The following is a 22,270-nucleotide window of genomic DNA, read 5'->3' as shown; positions in this document are numbered from 1 at the left end:
GCGCAAGATGCCGACTGCGCGAGCGGCTCTCAGAGTCGTGCTGATGTCATCCGGATTGACCCGGATCAGCCCGGATGACGTCAGTGCGACTCAGTGAACCGCATGAAGATGCCGACCTGGTGAGGTCGGCATCTGCACTGGAGGGGATCGGGCGCCAACGGAGCTGCGGCGAGGGCACAGATCGGCTGCCAGGGCTGGAAGAAGCCCGAGGTAAGTGGCTTTTTTTCCCCCCTCGGACCTTCCCTTTAACAAGTGTTTCTTAAAATATCACCCATCTTAAAGACTGATTATGGTCAATATTATTAAATATTAACTAGACCCCTGACTAATTCATACGATGGGGTACAAAATATTTGCTAGCTATTGTAAAAGTGCCTTTTGCAGGACAGAATCCCTTCTTTAAGTTAGAAGTGGATCAGCCAGCATTTGGAAGTGCTGCCATTTTTCAAAAAATCTAGTCTATTATCTATACAGGAATCCCATTACCAATAGCTTTGAACGACTTGCTGCAGGTTTACACTATAAGGCTGTCAATCACCTGACATTCCATCTAATCCTGAATTAGTAAAAGAAAAGACTTACAAATGTTTTAAACTACCAAGGCAATGAAGGGGGGGAAAAGTGCCATTTTTTGCATCTAGTTGAACATCTAATATTAAAAGCACATAATTTGTGTCTACCTTTAAGCTAAGGACAAAAACAAAAAAGTTCACTGGAGAGCTTTTAAGGTGTCTGAACGCAAAACCTTTGATCAACTGCAGTGCAAATCACGAATTGTGCTACTGCTGGTTTTGTCCTTCATAGAAGGAGATACACTGCCTTCTAGTAAGGTCATGTGACCAACTGACATTCCTGATCATTCAGATGTGCTAAAGCTGAGTACACACGTACGATAACGATCGTTCAAAAACGAACGATAACGACAATTGGGCCGATAATCGTGTGCTCCAAATTTTCCAACGATCGTTTTTTGGGACGATAACGACCGTTATCGATCAATCCGACCGATCCAACCCGGCGGATTTTTTCGAAAGATAATCGTTCAATCGTTGCAGTGTGTACAAAGATCGTCCGATAACGCATGTTCTTATTGCCTGTCATAACGTCACTTCCGTTTGCGCACGCATTTTTTAATCGTTCGTCATTCAGTACTTTATACTTAAATCGTTCACGTGTGTACACAATTGCTCATTACGAACGATCTTTTCCGTCTAATTTGAATATCGTGTAAACGTCACGAATCGTTCGTAACGAACGATCTTTATCGTACGTCTATACGAACCCTAACAGGAGCATGATCAAGCAATCAGCCATCCCCACCCTCTTTCTAATGCTTGAAATCATGTGTATCCCTCAGGAGTGCATCTCCAACACGCAGGCATGCTCCTGATGAGTGTAGGAAGGAGCTTCTCTGTTCAAGGACATTTGAAGTGAGAGGAATATGAAGGCAAAGCGTAGCACCAATGGAACCGTATGTGGAGGCTTTCACAGCAGAGCTGTGACCGGAAAAGCGATGGCTGCAGAAATTTTCCGATTTACATGGAGCGATCGCTATACAAGGAAAAGAGGGCCTTTTCTCAATCCATCTGGGAATAGCTCTGGTGAATGCATAGCCTAAATCTTAGTATGTGCACACTCTACCCATCTTGCCCTTAATAATTACCTGGTCATGGACAAGTGCTGTAAAGACAGTGCTTGGTTATAGCTGAGCCAAGTACATCAGTGGACAGGGGTGGAGGGACAACAAGTTGATATGCAAGTGAGCATCGACCGGGTAAATAGAAGCAAAATGGCTGCGTTTGTTGCTTAGTGACCTGCCACAGGACAGGAGATCGCTAAACAAACAATGTTGTGCGGCAGCTCTACACACCCTATATATTCTCAGGAAAGACGCCATATTCTCTCCTCGACCAAGTTTATTCTAGCGAGTGTAGAAGGCTCAAGAGTGCCTGCATTTGAAAAAGGCACTGGATACTTTGGGTATGGGGCAAAGCCTCTGAAGTTACACACCAGGACTCTTGCCCCACTGGGATTCGAGCACAACGCTTGCTCCAACTACCACCCCAGCTCGCACAACTTAACACTTAGTTGATTGTGTAGCTAGTAGTGTTTGCCAGTACCTGGCGCCTTTTTTACATGGATTGCTTCCAGTGCCCAAATGACAAGGCTCTGCCCTGCACCAAAATTACCTGTCAAGTTTGAGTTGCAGATGTTATTCCTATTCAATGCCCCACCCAATCACACTAACCCAATGTCTCCTTTCAAAACCTGTTTTTACAAATTAGCACATGCATACATAGAGAGACAGAGAAGAAAATGTTGGTATCATCTCCTAATTCAGTTCTATTTAAAAATATTGTGAAGGCAAGTTGTGTTACAACGTGCACAAATGTTATTTCTCAGTTTTGCCAAAACGAAATCTGAAACAAAGGCCGAGTTCTGATTTGAAAAAAAATAATTGCATTAGCATGCCACCATTACCCAGCTTGCACCTGGAATCCATTATATTCTGACATTAGAATATCATGAACACTAGAAATGCATAGAAAATCTGCAAGAAGAGTGTGGCAGTTTTGGTGAGGTCTAAGCCAAGTCGTTAATATGAACATAAGGATGTGCAACTCCAGCATGAGCAGACTGGGAATAGCTAATTGCAACTACAATTTCAGGTTCAGACAGGTTAACTATTGGGCCGACAAAATCTACTGAGCAGGAATGGGATATTTCCCCCGGCATGTGTTCTTAGTAGTAATTTAAAGGACATTGAGGTGAAAATAAACAGATGAGAAAAACAATTGCATCTTTCCTCCTCAAAATGATTTTTGTTTTTAAAATCTAGTTTTTACTGTTTCATTGTCTGTTCTCAATGACACCTTCACTGAAGTAGGGCAGAGCTTAAATATCAATTGACCCTTTATCTTTTTCCTGCTCTCAGAAGCCATTTACTGACCACAAAGTGTTTTATGGCTGTAATTACTTATCAGTGAGGGTAAGGGCTGGTTCAGACGGACGCTTGCAGAGCGTTTACTGCCAGCGTTCGGGGCTTGGCGGTAAACGCTCCCATTCAAGTCAATGGGAGCGTTTGTACCAAGCTTTTACGCGCGTTTACACTAACGTGGCGTTTGGGTCCCGATTTTCACTGGCGTTCAAGGAGCCCCTGGAAGCTACATGTTGCTTCCAGGGGCGGTTAACCGCGATGGGTAATGTTCCCCTAGAGGAAGAAAAAACGCGACTGCATCCAAACGCAACGCGAACGCTGCTGAAAGCCCGAACGCATTGCCGCCGCAACGCCAACGAACGCGACGCCTCCAAACGTCCGTCTGAACCAGCCCTTATGCTATAGCCAGACCCAGTCCCCACCTGGAAAGAAACTGTCACTTGCATACCTAATTAACTTTCAGGCAGAGAAAGAGAAAAGGAACACAGCCTAGTTATTTGTGTGCTTGGCACTGTACATACACGTCTATCATGTCACGTTACCTCGGTTGCCCTTTAAGGGAAATGCACGGTTTACGTGATTTGCAAATTGCTAAATTCCATTTTTATTTTCATGGCATCCCAATTGTTCTTTCTACACAAATGATGTTGTATAATGTACTGAAGATGGAAGAATCTGTATCCTTGCTTTTCAGGTCAGGTAAACAGACACTGTGTAAAGCACCAGTATAGGCAATTTGTGTTTTGGTGCTTCCATTGGCCGTTATGAGTAATTTGGGAGGTGGCAACAGAGGTTCAGTGAGGAAAATAGTTTTGAAAATAGGCAGAATAGCAAGACAGGATGAGCCCTCTTTTAGCTTCACCCTGTTCCCAAATTCCCCTGCAACGTTTTTACATGTATGCCAGTATGGTGCCTTTTCCTAAAATGGACAGGTCACAATTTAAATTCAAGAAAGGAAAGATATGTTTATCAGTAGTGGACAAACACGCGAGTCAGTAATTATTATCCACCATAGAGAGAACAAACTGGTAGGCACACTAGACTTAAAAATCTCACCACATTTATTGGTTCAAGCAAAAGTGCATAAAATTCATCTGAGCCATTCTGGCACTGAGTATCAGCATTAGAAAGCAAAGCCTTGCAAGCAGACTAAATGCACAACTATGTTAGCTAGCTCAGAGCAAAGCAAAAAAAGAGCATGCGAGGAGCCATGGAGCTGGCAGTGCAGGATACTTGCGTGACCTAGTGCAGGCTGATGTGGACTGGGTGGAGGCCTGGACCGCTGGGGTGCTGTGGTGGATCCAGGTTGGCAGCCCTAACAGCCCTTGTGTCATGCGGGCCTCATCAGAGGGGCTTTTTGCCTTGCTGGTTCCCCTTTAGCTTTCCATTCGGGCAGGCCTTGCTCTGCCCACTGTAAGCGCCGCCATCGTTGGCTTCTAATGGCGTGGGGACAGCGTCTTCCGCCTTTTCAGGCGCACCGCCGTACCCTCGCTTCCATCCTCTTCCGCCGACGTCACCTCTCCCGTCATGCGTATCTGTGGTCACTAAACTTAAGGAGACAGTGGGAACTGTCTTTTCTTTCTTTAAAGTATAACTGTCAGGCATAAAATAAAATCAATTCTTTATTTTTATCTGGTAAACCAGTAATAAGGATGCTAACCAGGCAATTCAAAAGTAAAAAATCATTACTACTTTTCTTGTTGATAAATGATCATTCCCCAGTTTACCTGACTCTTATTTGGTACAACAAAGGAAGTTGCAGGACATGCTGGGTTGTCCTTTTTTGCTTCCCTACTTCTTCTCAAACAACTAATGCAGCCTGATTGGCTGAAGCCTCTTTCTATCCTGTTTTACCCTCCCACACCTCTGTTCCTCTCTGATTGGCCACTATTTGTCATGCGGAGACAATGCACTTTCTATTGCAGAGTTGGGTGGAAGTGCCTGAAGACTGGGAGGAGGGCGGGCAATGCATACACAATCAGGTAGAGGAGAGTAAGGGAGGAAATTACATCTGGATTGGCTTCACGATAGACAGTTAAAATTGAGAATCCCAAGAAGGATTTTCTCTTTTTTACTACAGAAAAATAAATCAAAACGTGGACAGTGCAAAACATACGTTATCTAAGAGCAAGTATAAATCTACATATATACAGTGGCTTGCAAAAGTATTCGGCCCCCTTGAAGTTTTCCACATTTTGTCACATTACTGCCACAATCCTGAATCAATTTTATTGGAATTCCACTTGAAAGACCAATACAAAGTGGTGTACACGTAAGAAGAGGCACGGAAATCATACAGGATTCCAAACTTTTTTTTACAAATAACTGCAGGGGTGTGCGTAATTATTCATCCCCTGAGTAAATACTTTGTAGAACCACCTTTTGCTGCAATTACAGCTGCCAGTCTTTTAGGGTATGTCTCTACCAGCTTTGCACATCTAGAGACTGAAATCCTTGCCCATTCTTCTTTGCAAAACAGCTCCAGCTCAGTCAGATTAGATGGACAGCATTTGTGAACAGCAGTTTTCAGATCTTGCCACAGATTTTCAATTGGATTTAGATCTGGACTTTGACTGGGCCATTCTAACACATGGATATGTTTTGTTTTCAACCGTTTCATTGTTGCCCTGGCTTTATGTTTAGTGTCGTTGTCCTGCTGGAAGGTGAACCTCCGCCCCAGTCTCAAGTCTTTTGCAGACTCCAAGAGGTTTTCTTCCAAGATTGCCCTGTATTTGGCTCCATCCATCTTCCCATCAACTCTGCCAGCTTCCCTGTCCCTGCTGAAGAGAAGCACCCCCAGAGTATGATACTGCCACCGCCATTTTTGACAGTGGGGGTGGTGTGTTCAGAGTGATGTGCAGTGTTAGTTTTACGCATGGCTGTGGAGTCGGAAAAAAATGTTCCGACTCGTAATGAATTTAAACTAATTAAAATAGAAAATGTGATAAAATGTTCTATTTCTCAGATAATAGTCATCATAAACAATTTAAATAAAGCAGTCCCTGTATTTTTAAAGTCAGATATACACATCTGATTGTGACTGTATATAGGAATGTGTGCACAGGAATCTCTTATATATGTTACGGCCAGAACCCGAAGTGTGGCCACTTCGGGTTCTGGCCGGCCAGTGGTCGCAGCGCAGCGGCCAATGTTAGAAATGGAATGATTACACTAAGCTACAATGTATTTTACGGCCGTCTCGCTGCGGCCAAATGTATTAGAAGTTGGTTAATTTAATGAAATATAGCCGGCGGCAATATAATAGATTAAGCCGCCGGATTTCGCACTGCCTCCTCCTCCCCCCGCCTCTCTCCTCTCCCTGCCTCCTATACAATATACGGAGCAGCCGGGGACACGCATGTCCCCGAGAGTCGTTCGTCCCGGCAGGGGAATCCTGCCGTTCCTGCAGAGCAGGTGCTGGCAGAAGCAATGTCTGCAGCCTCCCCGCTCTGCTTCCCCTGCCGCGACGAACGACTCTCCGTGTGTCCCCGGCTGCTCTGTATATTGTATAGGAGGCAGGGAGAGGAGAGGGGGGGGGGGGGTGTTGGGGGGCTGGAGTCGGCAGTTGGAAAGCCGGCGGCTTCATCTATTACATTGTAGCTTAGTATAATCATTCCATTCCTAACATTTCTCTTCCATTTCTAACACTTCTCTTCTGTAAGTATAAAGCCTGATGTGTAGCTGTGTCACTAATAGAGATGGTCAATGAGATGGAAATAATTCTGCGTTGATTCTGATTTATGCAAATGTATGCACTCTTTTTGTTCATGAAATCAAATAATTTGAAATGTTAAAATTTGGTTTGGTGACTACGAATTAAATGGTACCTGAGACGGGTGAAAAAAAGTTTTATACATATCTGGGGCTTCTTCCAGCCTCCTTCTGGCTAATCAGTCCCTCGCTGTCCACCTCCACCACCTGGATCTTCTGCTATGAGTCCTGGTAATTCAGCCAGTCAGCGCAGTCCGGCCGCATGCTGCTTTCACAGCCAGGAGTGTTCTGCACCTGCACAATAGTGCTGTGCAGGTGTAGTACGTTCCCGGCGGCGGAGTGTGTGCATGCGCACTATGCCAGACGGACTCATAGCAGAAGATCTAGGTGGCGGAGGAGGACAGCGAGGAACCAATTAGCCTGAAGGGGGCTGGAGGAAGCCCCAGGTATGTATAAAACTTTAATTTTATCTGTCTCAGGTTTACTTTGTTACGCAGTAGTACTATACTCTACATATACACTCTCCACAGAGCTGCAGGGAATCCACAGAGAATGTTGTGCACATTGAACACTTAGGTGTTGTCTATCACCCATAAACCTGGTTCAGATTGTGCATGAAGAATGTGTAATAACTCCTTATTCCCCTGCAAAGTACCTGCACATCACTCTTCAGTGTTCTCCCCAGAATTTTTTTCCAGCCGGGTGGCATGAAATAGCCGGGTGGCATGAAAAAGTAGCCGTGTGGGGCGAGTTGAAAATGCAGGGCAACTGTGCTTACAGCATAGGAGGAGGTGAGCCGATGACAGCCGGGTGGTCACCAAATCTAGCCGGGTGGAGCACCCGGCTAAAAGAGCCTGGGGAGAACACTGCTCTTACATGTACCCACAGTTACATTGCCTAGGGCCTGATAGATGTTCTTTGTTCCGGCCTGTAGCTTTTTCAAGTACTCTTACCAAGGACTAGTTTTAGTCTATGACTAAAGGGAATATGGCAGTTTCCATATCCTTCTCACTTCAGTTGTCTTTTAAAATTCCTACGCGTTGGCAGTTAAGAGACGAATTTCATGTTACATACTTACAATCAACAAGATTGTAATATGCAAATTAGATGAGTCGGAGGAATCCTAAACTAGGGAGTCTGAATTTTTGTACCGACTCCACAGCCCTGGTTTTCCGCCACACAGCGTTTTGCATTTTGGCCAAAAAGTTCCATTTTGGTCTCATCTGACCAGAGCACCTTCTTCCACATGTTTGCGGCAAACTGAAAATTGGACTTATGCTTTTCTGTTAACAATGGCATTCTTCTTGCCACTCTTCCATTAAGGCCAACTTAAAAGCTGTCCTATGGACAGATTCCCCCACCTGAGCTGTAGATCTCTGCAGTTCTTCCAGAGTCACCATGGGCCTCTTGACTGCATTTCTGATCAGCACTCTACTTGTTCGGCCTGTGAGTTTAGGTGGACGGCCTGTCTTGGTAGGTTTACAGTTGTGCCATACTCCTTCCATTTCTGAATGATTGCTTGAACAGTGCTCCGTGGGATGTTCAAGGCTTTGGAAATCTTTTTGTAGCCTAAGCCTGCTTTCAATTTTTCAATAACTTGATCCCTGACCTGTCTGGTGTGTTCTTTGGACTTCATGGCGTTGTTGCTCCCATGATTCTCTTAGACAACCTCTGAGGCCGTCACCGAGCAGCAGTATTTGTACTGACATTAGATTACACACAGGTGCACTCTATTTATCCATTAGCACTCATCAGGCAATGTCTATGGGCAACTGACAGCACTCAGACCAAAGGGGGCTGAATAATTACGCACACTCCACTTTGCAGTTATTGATTTGTAAAAATGTTTGGATCCATGTAGGATTTTCAGTCCACTTCTCACCACTTGTATTGGTCTTTCATGTGGAATTCCAATAAAATGGATTCATGTTTGTTGCAGTAACATGACAAAATGTGGAAAACTTCAAGGGGGCCAAGTACTTTTGCAAGCCACTGTATATAGATGTGTGTTTTTTCTCTGAGATAGTATGGCTGACAGCTCCTCTTTAAAGGGAACCTAAACTGAGAAGGATATGGAGTTTTCCTTCTAAAATAATACCAGTTGCCTGACTCTCCTGCTGATCCTGTGTCTAATACTTTTAGCCATAGCCGATCAACAAGCATGCAGATCAGGTGCCCTGACTGAATTCAGACTGGATTAGCTGCATGCTTGTTTCAGGTGTGCGATTCAGCCAATACTGCAACCAGAGATCAGCAGGACTGACAAGCAACTGGTATGGTTTAAAAATGAAACATCTATATCCCTCTCAGTTAAGGTTCCCTTTAAATAGGAGCCAGGACCATTGAACAGATATGCTCCTGACGAGTCTGGAATGATGAAACATGTTGGCGGAGCCAACTAGAGTGCGCCGGTTCACATTTTTACCATGTAGACATACAGGTGAATATCTAAATAAAAAAAATAGAGAACCGAGAGCCCAATATGGTGTAGTATGCTATAAACAAGGGGTAAATGATCAGTGAGAAGAAATACAGGGCTGTGGAGTCGGAGTCGTGGAGTCGGAGTCGTGGAGTCGGGCAATTTTGGGTGCCTGGAGTCGGGAAAAAAATGCACCGACTGCAACTCCTAATGAATTTGTAACTGTAATTAAAATAGAAAATATGATAAAATGTTCTATTTCTCAGATAATAGTCATTAAAAATAATGTATATATACAGTAATAGCTGTGCTTAGTCCACAAAAATGAAATAAACCAATCAAAATTAGTTACTTGTGCTGCTTCAATAAAGCAGTCCCCGTATTTTTAAGGTCAGATATACATATCTGATTGTGACTGTATATATGATGTGTACACAGGAATCTCTTATATATACTAAATAACATCTATGCTGTAAGAATAAAGCCTGATGTGTAGCTATGTCACTAATAGAGATGGTCAACGAGATGGAAATAATTCTGCATTGATGCGGATTTATGCAAATGTATGCACTCCCTTTGCTGATGAAATCAAATAATGTGATATGTTGTTAAAATTTGGTTTGGTGACTACAAATTAAAGGGTAACTGAGACGGATGAAAAGTAAAGTTTTATACATACCTGGGGCTTCCTCCAGCCCCCTTCAGGCTAATCAGTCCCTCGCTGTCCTCCACCACCCGGATCTTCTGCTATGAGTTCTGGTAATTCAGCCAGTCAGCGCTGTCCGGCCGCATGCCGCTCCCACAGCCAGGAACATTCTGCACCTGCGCAATTGTGCTGCACAGGTGTAGTATGCTCCTGGCGGCAGAGTGTGTGCATGCGCACTACGCCCGACTGGCTCAAGTACCTGGACTCATAGCAGAAGATCTAGGTGGTGGAGGAGGACAACGAGGGACTGATTATCCTGAAGGCGGCTGGAGGAAGCCCCAGGTATGTATAAAACTTTAATTTCATCTGTCTCAGGTTTACTTTGTTACACAGTAGTACTATACTCTACATATGCACTCCCCACAGAGCTGCAGGGAATCCACTGAGAATGCTGTGCACATTGAACACAGAGGTGTTGTCTGTTTACAATCTCCTCATTCCCCTGCAGAGTACCTGCACATCATTCTTACATGTACCCACACTTACATTGCCTAGGGCCTGATAGATGTTCTTTGTTCCGGTTTGTACCTTTTACAAGTACTCTTACCAAGGACTAGTTTTAGTCTAAAGGGAATAAATATAGTAGTCTACATATCCTTCTCACTTCAGTTGTCTTGTAAAATTCCTAAGCGTTGGCAGTCAAGAGACGAATTTCATGTTACATACTTTTAATCAACAAAATTGTAATATGCAAATTAGAGGAGTCGGAGTCGTGGAGTCGGAGTAATCCTAAACTGAGGAGTCGGAGGATTTTTGGACCGACTCCACAGCCCTGAAGAAATATACTCACAAACATGGGTTACCATTCAGGCAACCACTGTATACGCAGGTGAGATTAGACCTGTCCTCACTCAAGGTTAAAAAGTCGCTCTCTGTAGACAGGAAAAATAGGGGGTAGTATTCCCCTCCACCAGGGGTGGAAATAATATTTCAGTATGAAGAACAGAGGCGCCAGCAGGATAAAATTCTTAAAAATTGCTTGGAGGAAGCGGTGGGCTTACCTTTAGAAAGCAGACACGAAATACTGTCTGAATAGTATTAAATACATTTATTATAGGGTACCCCAAAGGTGCAACGCGTTTCGCAGGCCAAGCCCGCTTCAGCAGAAACATGCTGAAAGTGGTAATGACGAGCCAGGCTTGTCAATACCGCCAGGGAGATTTCCTGTTTGTCTGCCCCGCTGGCTTCACTTTTCCCTCATAGGGATTCCCCAGGATGGCTGGATGCCTGTCAGCATGCAATGGGTAGCGATCTGTGCTACCCACAGCGTGCAGAACAAGCATCCAGCCACCCTTGGGAATCCCTGGGCAGCGGAACAGATCAGCGGGGGCTACCCCTTCTATGCGGGAGGTGTTCCCCTTTTGTGCAGGGTGGGGAGTCCCCTTCTATGCGGGCGGGCTGTGGGTGGCCTCTCTCCCTCTTCTTCAACCCCCCGATTTGAAGCCCTTTGATGCCTACTCACCAGAGGGCTCTCCTGCGGCAGCAGCAGCACTTCCTCCTCCATTGCCGAAGTCCCGGTCTGTGTAGTTACATTACAAGGCTTGGTGACGTCACCAAGCCTCGTAATGCAACTACACAGAGAATGAGACTTTGGTGATGGAGGAGGAAGTGCTGCTGCTGCAGGAGAGAGCCCTCGGGTGAGTAGACTTCAAAGGGCTTCAGACCGGGGGGACGACACATCTGGCTACCCTTACATCTGGCTCCCTATACATTCTGGCTATACACCTGACTACCCTTACATCTGGCTCCCTATACGTCTGGCTATACACCTGGCTACCCTATACACCTGCCTACCCTTACATCTGGCTACCTATATACCTGGCTTCACATCTGGGTCTTATACTCACCATTGGCGTGCTGATCCCTCGTCGCATACCTCTGATAGCTTCCCCAGTGCCTTCTTCCATGTCCCTTGGCGGATTTTGCTTCTCCCTCGCCGATGACAAGTCCCCCACCGATCGGCGTTGACACCAGGGACACACAGCGTCGTCAACATCTTGCAGCAAAACACTTTATTGAATTCAGTACAATAACCTGTATTGAATTCAATATTAAAAAAAAATTGATTGCAAAAGAACAAAAAAAAAAAAAAAAAAAGGGTTGAAAATTATTGGAAAATGAAACTTTTTGCACGGAAATCCTGGGGAGATTGAACGCCAGGGTGGTTAATCACTTAGTATTTGTCCAATCCTGGCTTTACAATTTTAAGAGCCAAGACTCAAGGCACTGACTTAACATAGGCGTTTTCTGGAATGGTTATAGAAATGGCTACAAAAATCCTGGTGGCTACTGGTTTGGACACACTGGCTCCCAATTCAATATTAACATGTCCAACTTGCGTTAAACAGCATTTCTAATTTCAACTCTCATTTAATTTTTCAATAATTTGAGCCGACTTCACAGCTACGATGCTGTGCTTTTAAGACAGGAAGAGAAATTATAATACTCATTCACATGGACCAATGTGGAAAGGGGTACAGACTGAACATGTAAAAACCCTCCCCAGATCAGCTTTACCTACCCCCTCCCCCCCTACAAAAAAGGGGAAGATTAAATACGAATCCAACATGGGAGTAATAGTGAAGAAGAAAAAAAAATGTGAGTACCTCTCTAGATTTTTCCCTATGTCAGTTAAGAAGGGGCAATCTATCCTAACTAAAAGCACCAACAAGAATAATCCTGGCATATGCACCTAATTAGCCTTCTGCCATCCCCCACCCCTCCAATGAAAATGATCCAAGCCCAAGCTCTCTCCTTCTGGCAGTGTGCCCCTTCTGGCACCGATGTGCTGCACCACCTGTCAATGTTAAACGTTAGGAAAGCCTCAGGCCCTAATGTGGTCTCAGCCTGCCTGAAAACTTGCTCATGGCAGCTGGTTCCCATCCTCACCTCTATCTATGCCAAGTCAATACTTGATGGCAAGGTCCCCATGTGTTTTAAGTCCACAGTCATCCCTGATCCCAAAAAACAAGTGGCCCCTGACACAAATCTGTCGCAGCGAAGACTTGAATCTTTGGTCTTGTTCCTTAAGCAATCTACAATCGGTCCTCCGGCACCCAATTCTGTTTGCGTATATAGTAAACTGGTCCACTGAAGATGCCATCAATATCTGCCTGGAGCTCATCACGGACCACCTGGATAGATCAGACTCGTACGCTAGGATCCTCCTTCTGGACATTCACTCAGACTTCAAACACTATCTGCCTGTTAGCCTTGTAACTACCGTCAGGAGGGTGACAGAATACCACTGGTGTAAAAAACAACAAGCTCATCCGCAACACAGCCAAAAACATCGAGATGATCATCAACTTAAAAAAAGCATGCCCCTAACCCACCTATAATCTACATTGATGGTGCTGAAGTCGAAAAAGAGTATTCAGTGTCCACCTCCAGGGCACAACCATCTCTGATGCCATGAGCTGCAAAGCCCAACACCGCCTCTACCTAGAAGAAAGCCCAGCAGAGTCTATTCTTCCTTTACTAACTAAAAATGTTCAGTATGGCTCATGAAAGGTCCTTCTACTCTGGCATCCTCTGTTAGTCTATCCAGGTCTGGTATGCCAGCTCCTCTGCTAGTGACAGATACAAATTGCAGAAAGGATCACTGGGAAAATGCTTCCCCCAAAACTCCAGGTTTTGCTCCAGCGCAATTAGGATTGCCAATGGTCCCTTAGTCCCAGGTTACTGTTTCTTCAGTTGGTTCCCATCAGGCTGGAGGTTTTGAGCCATTTCCACCGAGACCTCAAGACATAAGAACACTTTCTCTCATCTGCTATCAAACTCCTGAATTCTCTTTACCCCCCCTCCGTTTCCTCCTTGCAGCTGCTGCATCCATGGCATTATTGATAATACTGGTTATGGATAAAATGACTCACGCCTATACTGCCACATTGCGATTAATTGTGCTACATCTTACTTCCTTTATGTCCAAAACCAATACTAGACACGACCCAGTCATGCTCGGCGAATAAAGCCGAATAAAGCCGATTCTGTTTAGATCTATAGGTTCTGGTTTACAAAAATCACCAAATACTGGTTAGGTTGCAAATATGGACTGTATAGAGTAGAATTTAACGGGTGTGAAAGTGGAAACTAGAGAAGTTTAAAAGTGAATTGCTCACAATGAGTTTTCTATAGCCTTGAATGAGTTTTTAATCTCATCTCATCGCCTCCGGCGACCAGAAGTAACACGGAAGGCCGCAATGAGCGGCCTTCCGTGTTTTGCTTACTTCGTCGCCATGGCGACAAGCGTCCTGACGTCATGGACGTCAGCCGACGTCCTGACGTCAGCCGCCTCCGATCCAGCCCTTAGCGCTGGCCGGAACTATTTGTTCCGGCTGCGCAGGGCTCAGGCGGCTGGGGGGACCCTCTTTCGCCGCTGCTTGCGGCGGATCGCCGCAGAGCGGCGGCGATCAGGCAGCACACGCGGCTGGCAAAGTGCCGGCTGCGTGTGCTGCTTTTGATTTCAGCGAAATCGGCCCAGCAGGGCCTGAGTGGCACCCTCTGGCGGTAATGGACGAGCTCAGCTCGTCCATACCGCTAAGGTGGTTAACCAGTTCACCCCAAAGTGTTTTTTACCCTAACGGACAAGAGCGATTTTCACCTTTCAGTGCTCATTCCTTTCATTTGCCAATAGCTTAATCACTACTAATCCTAATGAAGTGATCTATACCTTGTTTTTTTCACCACCAATTAGGCTTTTTGGGGTTGATATTTGTTTTCAGTAATTATTTTCTATGCATTTTAAAAAAAGGGAAAAACAAGGAAAAACTATTTTTTTTAAATTTCACCCCCTATAGTTTTAATATACCGTATATACTCGCAAGCAAGCCGACCCCCCCACTTTTACCCGAAAAACCAGGAAAAAATGATTGACCCTCATAAGCCGGGGGTAGGAAATGCTGGCCGCGTGATCCCCCCAGTGTGTCCCAGTATAGCCAGTATAGTGCCCAGTATGGGTAGGTAGTGCCTCAGTATAGCCAGTATAGTGCCCAGTATAGCCAGTATAGTGCTCAGTATAGCTAGTATAGTGCTCAGTATAGCTAGCATAGTGCTCAGTATAGGTAGTATAGTGCCCAGTATAGCTAGCAGTGCTCAGTATAGGTAGTATAGTGCCCAGTATAGCTAGCATAGTGCCCCAGTATAGTGCTCAGTGTTGGTAGGTAGGTAGTTAGTTTCCTCCCTCCCTCCCCCCCCCCCCCCGCCGCCACCACCACCGCCGCCGCCGCCGCTATTACCTTACCGGCGGCCTCTAATATTCCCCTCCCCGTCCCTCCGTGCAGGCATGTAAATAGTTCGCAGCAGCTCGCCTTACGGCGGCTGCTGTGTGATGACAGAGGAAGCATAGAGAGCGGCTTCCTGTAGCGGCGATATGTATCGCCGTTACTATGGGAACCGCTCTCTCTACGCTTCCTCCGTCATCACACAGCAGCCGCCGTAGGGCGAGCTGCTGCGAACTATTTACATGCCTGCACGGAGAGACGGAGAGGGGAATATTAGAGGCCGCCGGTAAGGTAATAGTAGCGGCGGCCGGGAGGACATGACTCGCAAGCAAGCCAACCCCCCAACTTTTGGCCCACTTTTGGGGGGTCAAAAATTCAGCTTGCTTGCAAGTATATACGGTAAACACTGCTACTGTACATAAAACCCACACATTATCTGCCCATTTGTCCTGGTTATCACAACATTTTAATTATGTCCCTAGTGCAAAGTATGGTGACAATATAGTATTTGGAAATAAAGGTGTATTTTTTCTTTGGTGTTTTTTCTTCGCCTGCACGCGCACAGCGGCAGCAGCACTCTGACTTATAAAAACGTCCTGGAGCCATTAACAGGCTCTAGCAGGACGTTTTTATAAGTCAGCTTGTCCTTAAGTGGTTAAAGAGAGTGAAGCATATAATAAAAAAAAAATTAACTCACCTAAGGAGAAGGCAGGCTCTTAGCCCTACCGTGTTTCTTCAAAAATAAGTGTCTAATGTTAGGTAAACGCCATACATTTTTCTGGCAGATTTACCTGCCAGACCAATTATTTCCAACATATCTGATCTGAATTTCAATCAATTTTTTGATTTACCAATCAATTTTCATTCAGTTCTATGAAAAATCATTGAAAAAAACGATGAAAACGATTCAACGATCAGAAAATCGAAAGATCATTCAAAATTCAGATCAGACGTTTTGGAAATCGATCTGGCAGGATAATCTGCCAGAAAATTGTATGGTGTGTACCTAGCTTTATATTTTTTGCTCCAAAAGATGGGCTAGGGCTTATTTTCAGGGGATGTCATTTCTATCAGGAAGTGTCTCAGCAGAACACTTCCAGTTCCTTTGCACAGTGCTGTTCCTGGATTTGAAGGTATGCTACTGTACTGATCAGGCACCTTCCCTGTCATCCCTGCACACAGCTGATAACCTTGCTGTGTGCTGGAATGACAGGACTGGTGCCCGATCGGCACCACACAGCTGTGTCCCTGCTTGCTGGCTGCCTCTTCCTCCTCCAACTTTCGCTAGGACTTATTTTCAAGGTAGGGCTTATATTTCAAGAATGCTCAAAATTCAGCTAGGGCTTATTTTCAGGGAGAGGGTATAGAGCCTTCCCATTCCTCCTACGGGTGCCACCGCTTGCAGTCTCTGACCAATGAGTTGGAAACTGCTCTCTGCAGCTTCGGGAGCCCGGACATTTCCAAAGAGAGGTCGCTCCATACTGAGCATGCGCAGTCGCCATATTCAGGCGCATTCGGGCCCCCGAAGACTTCCAAAGCCTCCTGCGGTGGGAGAGTGTAACGGAGGAGCCGGCGCTGGAACAAGTGGACCGTGAGAGGAGTGGGAAGGCTCTATGACCTAAACCCTTCTCGGAGTATCTGGTTCCCTGAGCTGATCCCTGGACCGCTCTCTCATTTTTCTTTACTGGAAAACACATTGCATGGTCCGTGTACCCCATAGGGCACTTTAAATTGTCATAGTCAAGCTATAATATTCAGTTGAGATTACATGAGCAATAAACCATAAGTTAATTTGCATTTAATTGATCTTTCCCACAGCTACTATCCCATCTACAAAGTAGGGAAGGTCAATGTGACCCCAACTGACGTGACTTAGCCAGTTACTGGGGCTGATTACGGCTTAACGGAAGCGCACAGGAGGAAAGCAAGGTACTCAGCGGTGCTTATGAGGCTGGAGGAAGCGGAGCGGTGTCAGCGCCTCTGGTACACTTCAAAAAAAAAAAAAAAAAAAAAGTGGCTTTATGTAAAGTCAAAATGTAGGACCAGAAGAGGCAGGTTTGTCCCAATATTGCCTCTTATCACCTTCCACCCCATTCACTTCCATTAAAGTCTGGACTTCATAATCACACCTTTTTTAAGGTGCGATTATGAGGACCTGGGGGAATAAGGAGCGAAAAAAACAATTAATGCCTCAGGTCAGGTATACTTTAAGAGTCTTATAACTAGAAATGGCCAATGAGATGCTTATTGTATGCAGCTAACAACTGTGCCAATCATGGTTGCCATGATTTAACTGACACATTTCCAGGAGCCAAGTAATTTAGGTGCCAATAGCTGCCTAGTAAAATGGACGTTGCATCGACCACAATGCTATTTGTGGCTATGCCGGCAACTACTAGAAAAAAAAATTAGGTGCCAGAGGTTCCGGTAAGCACTAAATTGTGGCTATTGCCAGTGCCTGGCATCAGGGACACTGGATTGCAGCTATTGTTTGCCCCTGCTTATAAAAAGGTAGAAAAACCGTTTTGTAAAAAATAATACCTTCTGCCTGCTTATAACAACGGTAACGTAATTTAGGAGCTAGACATAGGTTTGCAGCATTAAAGAAATTGGACAGATTTTGCGGTAGGTAAGGGAGTTCTGTAGAGTAGGGCATTGGTAGAGGGAGAGTTCATCTGAGGATAGGGTTAGATTTAGTCATCAGTGGACCTTGCATTGGAGGGTCTGTTAGGGATTGGTAGACGGATGGCTCTTGTAAAAACAGGGTTAGGAGTTAATAAAAAAAAAAAAAAATGGAATAAGCAACTGACTACAACAGCGTAGCACTGGTACTTTCACCAATATTCCACTAGCGGCTTTTCTCGACACCCTTTTTACATGAATGCCAACATCTACACACTGTGCCAGCATACCTGTATGACAGGTGGCCAACCCTTCCCCTTGAAGACAGGGCACTGCTATGAAAGGATAACTGTCCTCTCCCCAGCAAAAAGGACACCCCAATACAGATTAAGACATACCTTTACCTAGTAGGCAGAGGACATATGTTGTTCCTTCAGAGATGTCCCCTACAGGAGAGACCCCAAACTAATAATCCCTTCAACCTAGCAGCCACTGGGCCCTTATAACAGGTCAATCCTCAGTTCAATGCTATGCATTTGAGTGAACCAACTTGCCTAAACTCCATGCTCCCATCCCGTGACTGATTTAGCATTACCTGGTACTCATACTGTGCTGTGTGATCTGTTTTTTCTTGTATTCCTGTATTGTCATATTGCTGTATGTCACCCCTAAATATTGTCTGTAACCTTAACTAATGTCCAGCGCTGCGTAATATGTTGGCGCTTTATAAATACAATAAATAAATTCCAGACAGGTGAACCCATATATTGCTGGCCATCTTTTCACCTCTTCAAACTATCGGTTGATTGTCTGACGAGGTGAAAAGATGTCAATTTAAGAGATGTCAGTTAAGAGGAAGCAATCCAACCTCCTCTCCCCCCCCCCCCAAAAAAAATGGTGCCATACAACAGGTGGTCACCCCTTTCCCAGAAAAGACAGGGGGCCCCTGAGTGAGGTTAACTCTTTCCCCAAGCATTCAGGGAACCCCTAAGAGATGTCAACCCTTATTCTGAGCCAACAGGGGACCACCTAGGGGAGGCGGTCACCCCTTTCCCTAAGCAGACAGGTGATTCCAAGGAGAGGATGCCACCTCCTTTTCTGAACAGGCAAGAGACACATTAAAAGATATGCAGAGCAAGTAGAAGACCCAATTAAAATCAGGCCACAACAATCTAAGTGGACAGGTGACAACTACAAGAGGCCATCCCTTCAAATGATCTCTGTGAGAGTAGGCCACCCCTTTCTCACTAGACATAGAATGCCTAGAAAAGACATCCATCCCTTTATCTCCGTCTCCCGACCCCAATGAGAAATCATCCCCTCCCCATAACAATCAGGGGACCCTCCACTCCCGTGAGACTATAGGAGACTATTACTTCCTCCCAGCAGACAAGGGACCTAAACGAGAAGGTCATCCCTTCCTTTCAGCAGATAAGAACCCCCTGCGAAAATCGGCCATCTCTGCTCTATGCGAGCAGAGAAAGCTTATGAGGGGATGCCATCCCTTTCCTCCATCAGACGGGGCCCCTATGCGGAGGCCAACCCTTCATGCCAGCAGACAGCGAACACATAAAATGAGGCCATCCCTTCCTGCAGGCTGACAGGGCCCACCAGCACATGTCAGCAGGCCATCCCTTCCTAGCAGCAGAGAGCCACCCATTCCTGTGAGAGGACGACATCCCTTCCCCCCTCTCCCCGCACGAGGAGTATGCAGCAGACAATGCAGTGCAGCGGGAGGGATGGCACAAGGACACAATGACAGCAGCAGGGTGACATGTCGCCCATTGGGTAGGCGATGGCTGCACAGTCGATTCACACGATGATATGACTAGAGCAAGCTGAGTCAGTGCAGGATGAATGATGGAGCTCCGACACACAACAGGCCGCGATCACCGCAGCAATCTCAGCCATTCCCGCCGCCCACTGTACCCCGCCCGCCTGCACCTGAAGATCACGCTCCGGGGACACGGCTTCCACACACACACTCGGGCGAGCTCAGCTTCCTCCCTGCACTCTCCTGCGGATTCAACGCCGTTCAACTTCCGTTCCAGCCGCCACTTCCGCTTCCCAATAACCCCGCCCCTCCTCAGAGCGGGACTGGCGGCGTCCCTGGGGGTAGAGCGGGGAGTGAACCTTCTGTATCACCATAGCGACTGCAGTGACGTCAGCGCCGTGTGAAGGGGAGAGGGAGGAAGTGTGTCTGGGCGGGAAGGGTCAGCCCGCATCATTATGTAACGTTATCCTATGTATATGCCATGATATCCACGTCTAGTGGGGCCGTGCTCTGTGTGTCTCCCCAGCTGCTCCGTCAGTCGGAATACCTCAGTCTAGCAAATCCGGTTCAGTACTGATTAAACCCAATTAGTATATAGAAAGCTGGACCAGTACCGCATATAAATATAATAAGTACGGGTGTGAGTGGTGTTGGGCAGGTGATATGTCTGGCAGTGTGTCCTGCATTGATTTTCCTATGGGTCAGCTGCGTGCTTTACGCATGCAAAGCATCAGAAAAGATAGTGCCCGCACTACTTTTCTTGCACATGCATGTAATTCGAAATCACATGCTACTGTGAAAATGCATTTGTCAAAACGCACAATTGTGCAGGCCCGGTTCACATTAGCATTTGCCAACGGAACATACGGTTCCATGGTCCGTTCCTGCAGAGCTGGAGAGACCAGATTTTTGTCGGTTCGGGGGGGGGGGGGGGGGCATTTTTGGGGGTGATGCTTGAGCCAAAAACCGGGGGGGCTGCGGCCGAAAAATGACAATTGTATGGGCGGAGCGAACATAATGATGTAACGGAGGCATAAGAAAGCAGTGTTTACGCCATGATGTGGTCAAACAAGGTTTCGCATCATGGGTGTGCAGAAACTGTGTGATGCTATTTAATAGTGTACCGTAACCCCAAAGCAGCAAACATAGCCAACTATGACCATTAAATAATAAATGCAGCAACAGTTACCCCAGACACCAGAAAATAAACGCAATGCGGGCAAACATGTCAGTACAAAATAAACGCAATGGGCAACATGTCAGCACAAAATAAACACAATGTGGGCAACATGTCAGCACAAAATAAACGCAATGTGGACAACATGTCAGCACAAAATAAACGCAATGTGGGCAACATGTCAGCACAAAATAAACGCAATGGGGGCAACATGTCAGCACAAAATAAACGCAATACGCAACATGTCAGCACAAAATAAACGCAATGTGGGCAACATGTCAGCACAAAATAAACGCAATGGGCAATATGTCAGCACAAGATAAACGCAATACGCAACATGACAGCACAAAATAAACGCAATGTGGGCAACATGTCAGCACAAAATAAACGCAATGGGCAACATGTCTGCACAAGATAAACGCAATGGGGGCAACATGTCAGCACAAAATAAACGCAATGGGGGCAACATGTCAGCACAAAATAAACGCAATGGGCAACATGTCAGCGCAAGATAAACGCAATGTGGGCAATATTTCAGCACAAAATAAACGCAATGGGCAACATGTCAGCACAAAATAAATGCAATGGGCAACATGTCAGCGCAAAATAAACGCAACGGGGGCAACATGTCAGTACAAAATAAACGCAATAGGCAACATGTCAGCACAAAATAAACGCAATGTGGGCAACGTCAGCACAAAATAAACGCAATGTGGGCAACATGTCAGCACAAAATAAATGCAATGGGCAACATGTCAGCACAAAATAAATGCAATGGGCAACATGTCAGCACAAAATAAACGCAATGTGGGCAACATGTCAGCACAAAATAAATGCATTGTGGGCAACATTTCACTTGGAAAAAAAATAATTTACTCACCTGACAGAAGTCTCCGGCCTCTGGCGCGCAGCAAAACATAAACACAATGGGCAACATGTCAGCACAAAATAAACGCAATGGGGGCAACATGTCAGCACAAAATAAACACAATGGGCAACATGTCAGCACTAAATAAACGCAATGTGGGCAACGTCAGCACAAAATAAACGCAATGTGGGCAACATGTCAGCACAAAATAAACGCAATGGGCAACATGTCAGCACAAAATAAACGCAATGCGGGCAACATGTCGGCACAAAATAAATGCAATGTGGGCAACATTACAGCACAAAATAGGCAAAGGGTGGTTCAGCATCCATACCAGAGGTCAACGGGTGGTCCGGAATCCATGCCAGAGGTCAGAGGGTAGTTGTTATCCATGCCAGAGGTCAGAGGGTAGTTGTTAGTGACTAGCCATGCCAGAGGTCAGATCCGGAAGGTCATATTAAAGTCCAGTGGTAAAATAAAAATTTGGGCAGTGAAAGAAAGAATAAGAACAAAACAAAAAAAACACTAATAATTTACAGCTGTGTGGTATATTTCAAAGCAGGGATTGAGGCACAGTCCTGCTTTTGATGGGCATTTTGGACAGTGGTACCGCGTTTTCCTTCTAACTCCACTTCTCCGGCAAATTTTGCACCTTTTTGGGGGGTATTTCTTTGATGCAGTCGGGGGGATTGGGGCATGAAAATGATTCCACTGAAGTCTTAGGACATTTTCGGACTGAAGTTGGTCTGGGTTTGGGGCAGGGTGTCCAGATTTGTAGATCAATGTCCGTTTGATTCTCCGCTGGTACTGTAAGAAGCTGTCCCTGTGCCCAG

The 22,270-nt window shown here is 45.7% G+C and overlaps 1 protein-coding gene across 1 annotated transcript in view; it reads right to left on the bottom strand.

Moving 5' to 3' along the window:
- Window positions 1–19,703, bottom strand: part of YWHAB (tyrosine 3-monooxygenase/tryptophan 5-monooxygenase activation protein beta) — a 53,284-nt gene extending 33,581 nt beyond the window's left edge. Inside the window, exon 1 of the mRNA XM_068263260.1 lies at window positions 19,563–19,703. The gene's annotated coding sequence lies outside the window, so the exon portion shown is untranslated. The remainder of the gene's footprint in view (window positions 1–19,562) is intronic.
- Between the last annotated feature and the right edge of the window lie 2,567 nt (window positions 19,704–22,270).

The sequence above is a fragment of the Hyperolius riggenbachi genome, chromosome 12, assembly GCF_040937935.1.
Source record: "Hyperolius riggenbachi isolate aHypRig1 chromosome 12, aHypRig1.pri, whole genome shotgun sequence".
Taxonomy (NCBI): Eukaryota; Metazoa; Chordata; class Amphibia; order Anura; family Hyperoliidae; genus Hyperolius; species Hyperolius riggenbachi.
The sequence above is the reverse complement of the archived record's forward strand: the minus strand, read 5'-3'. Positions and strand labels throughout refer to the sequence as shown.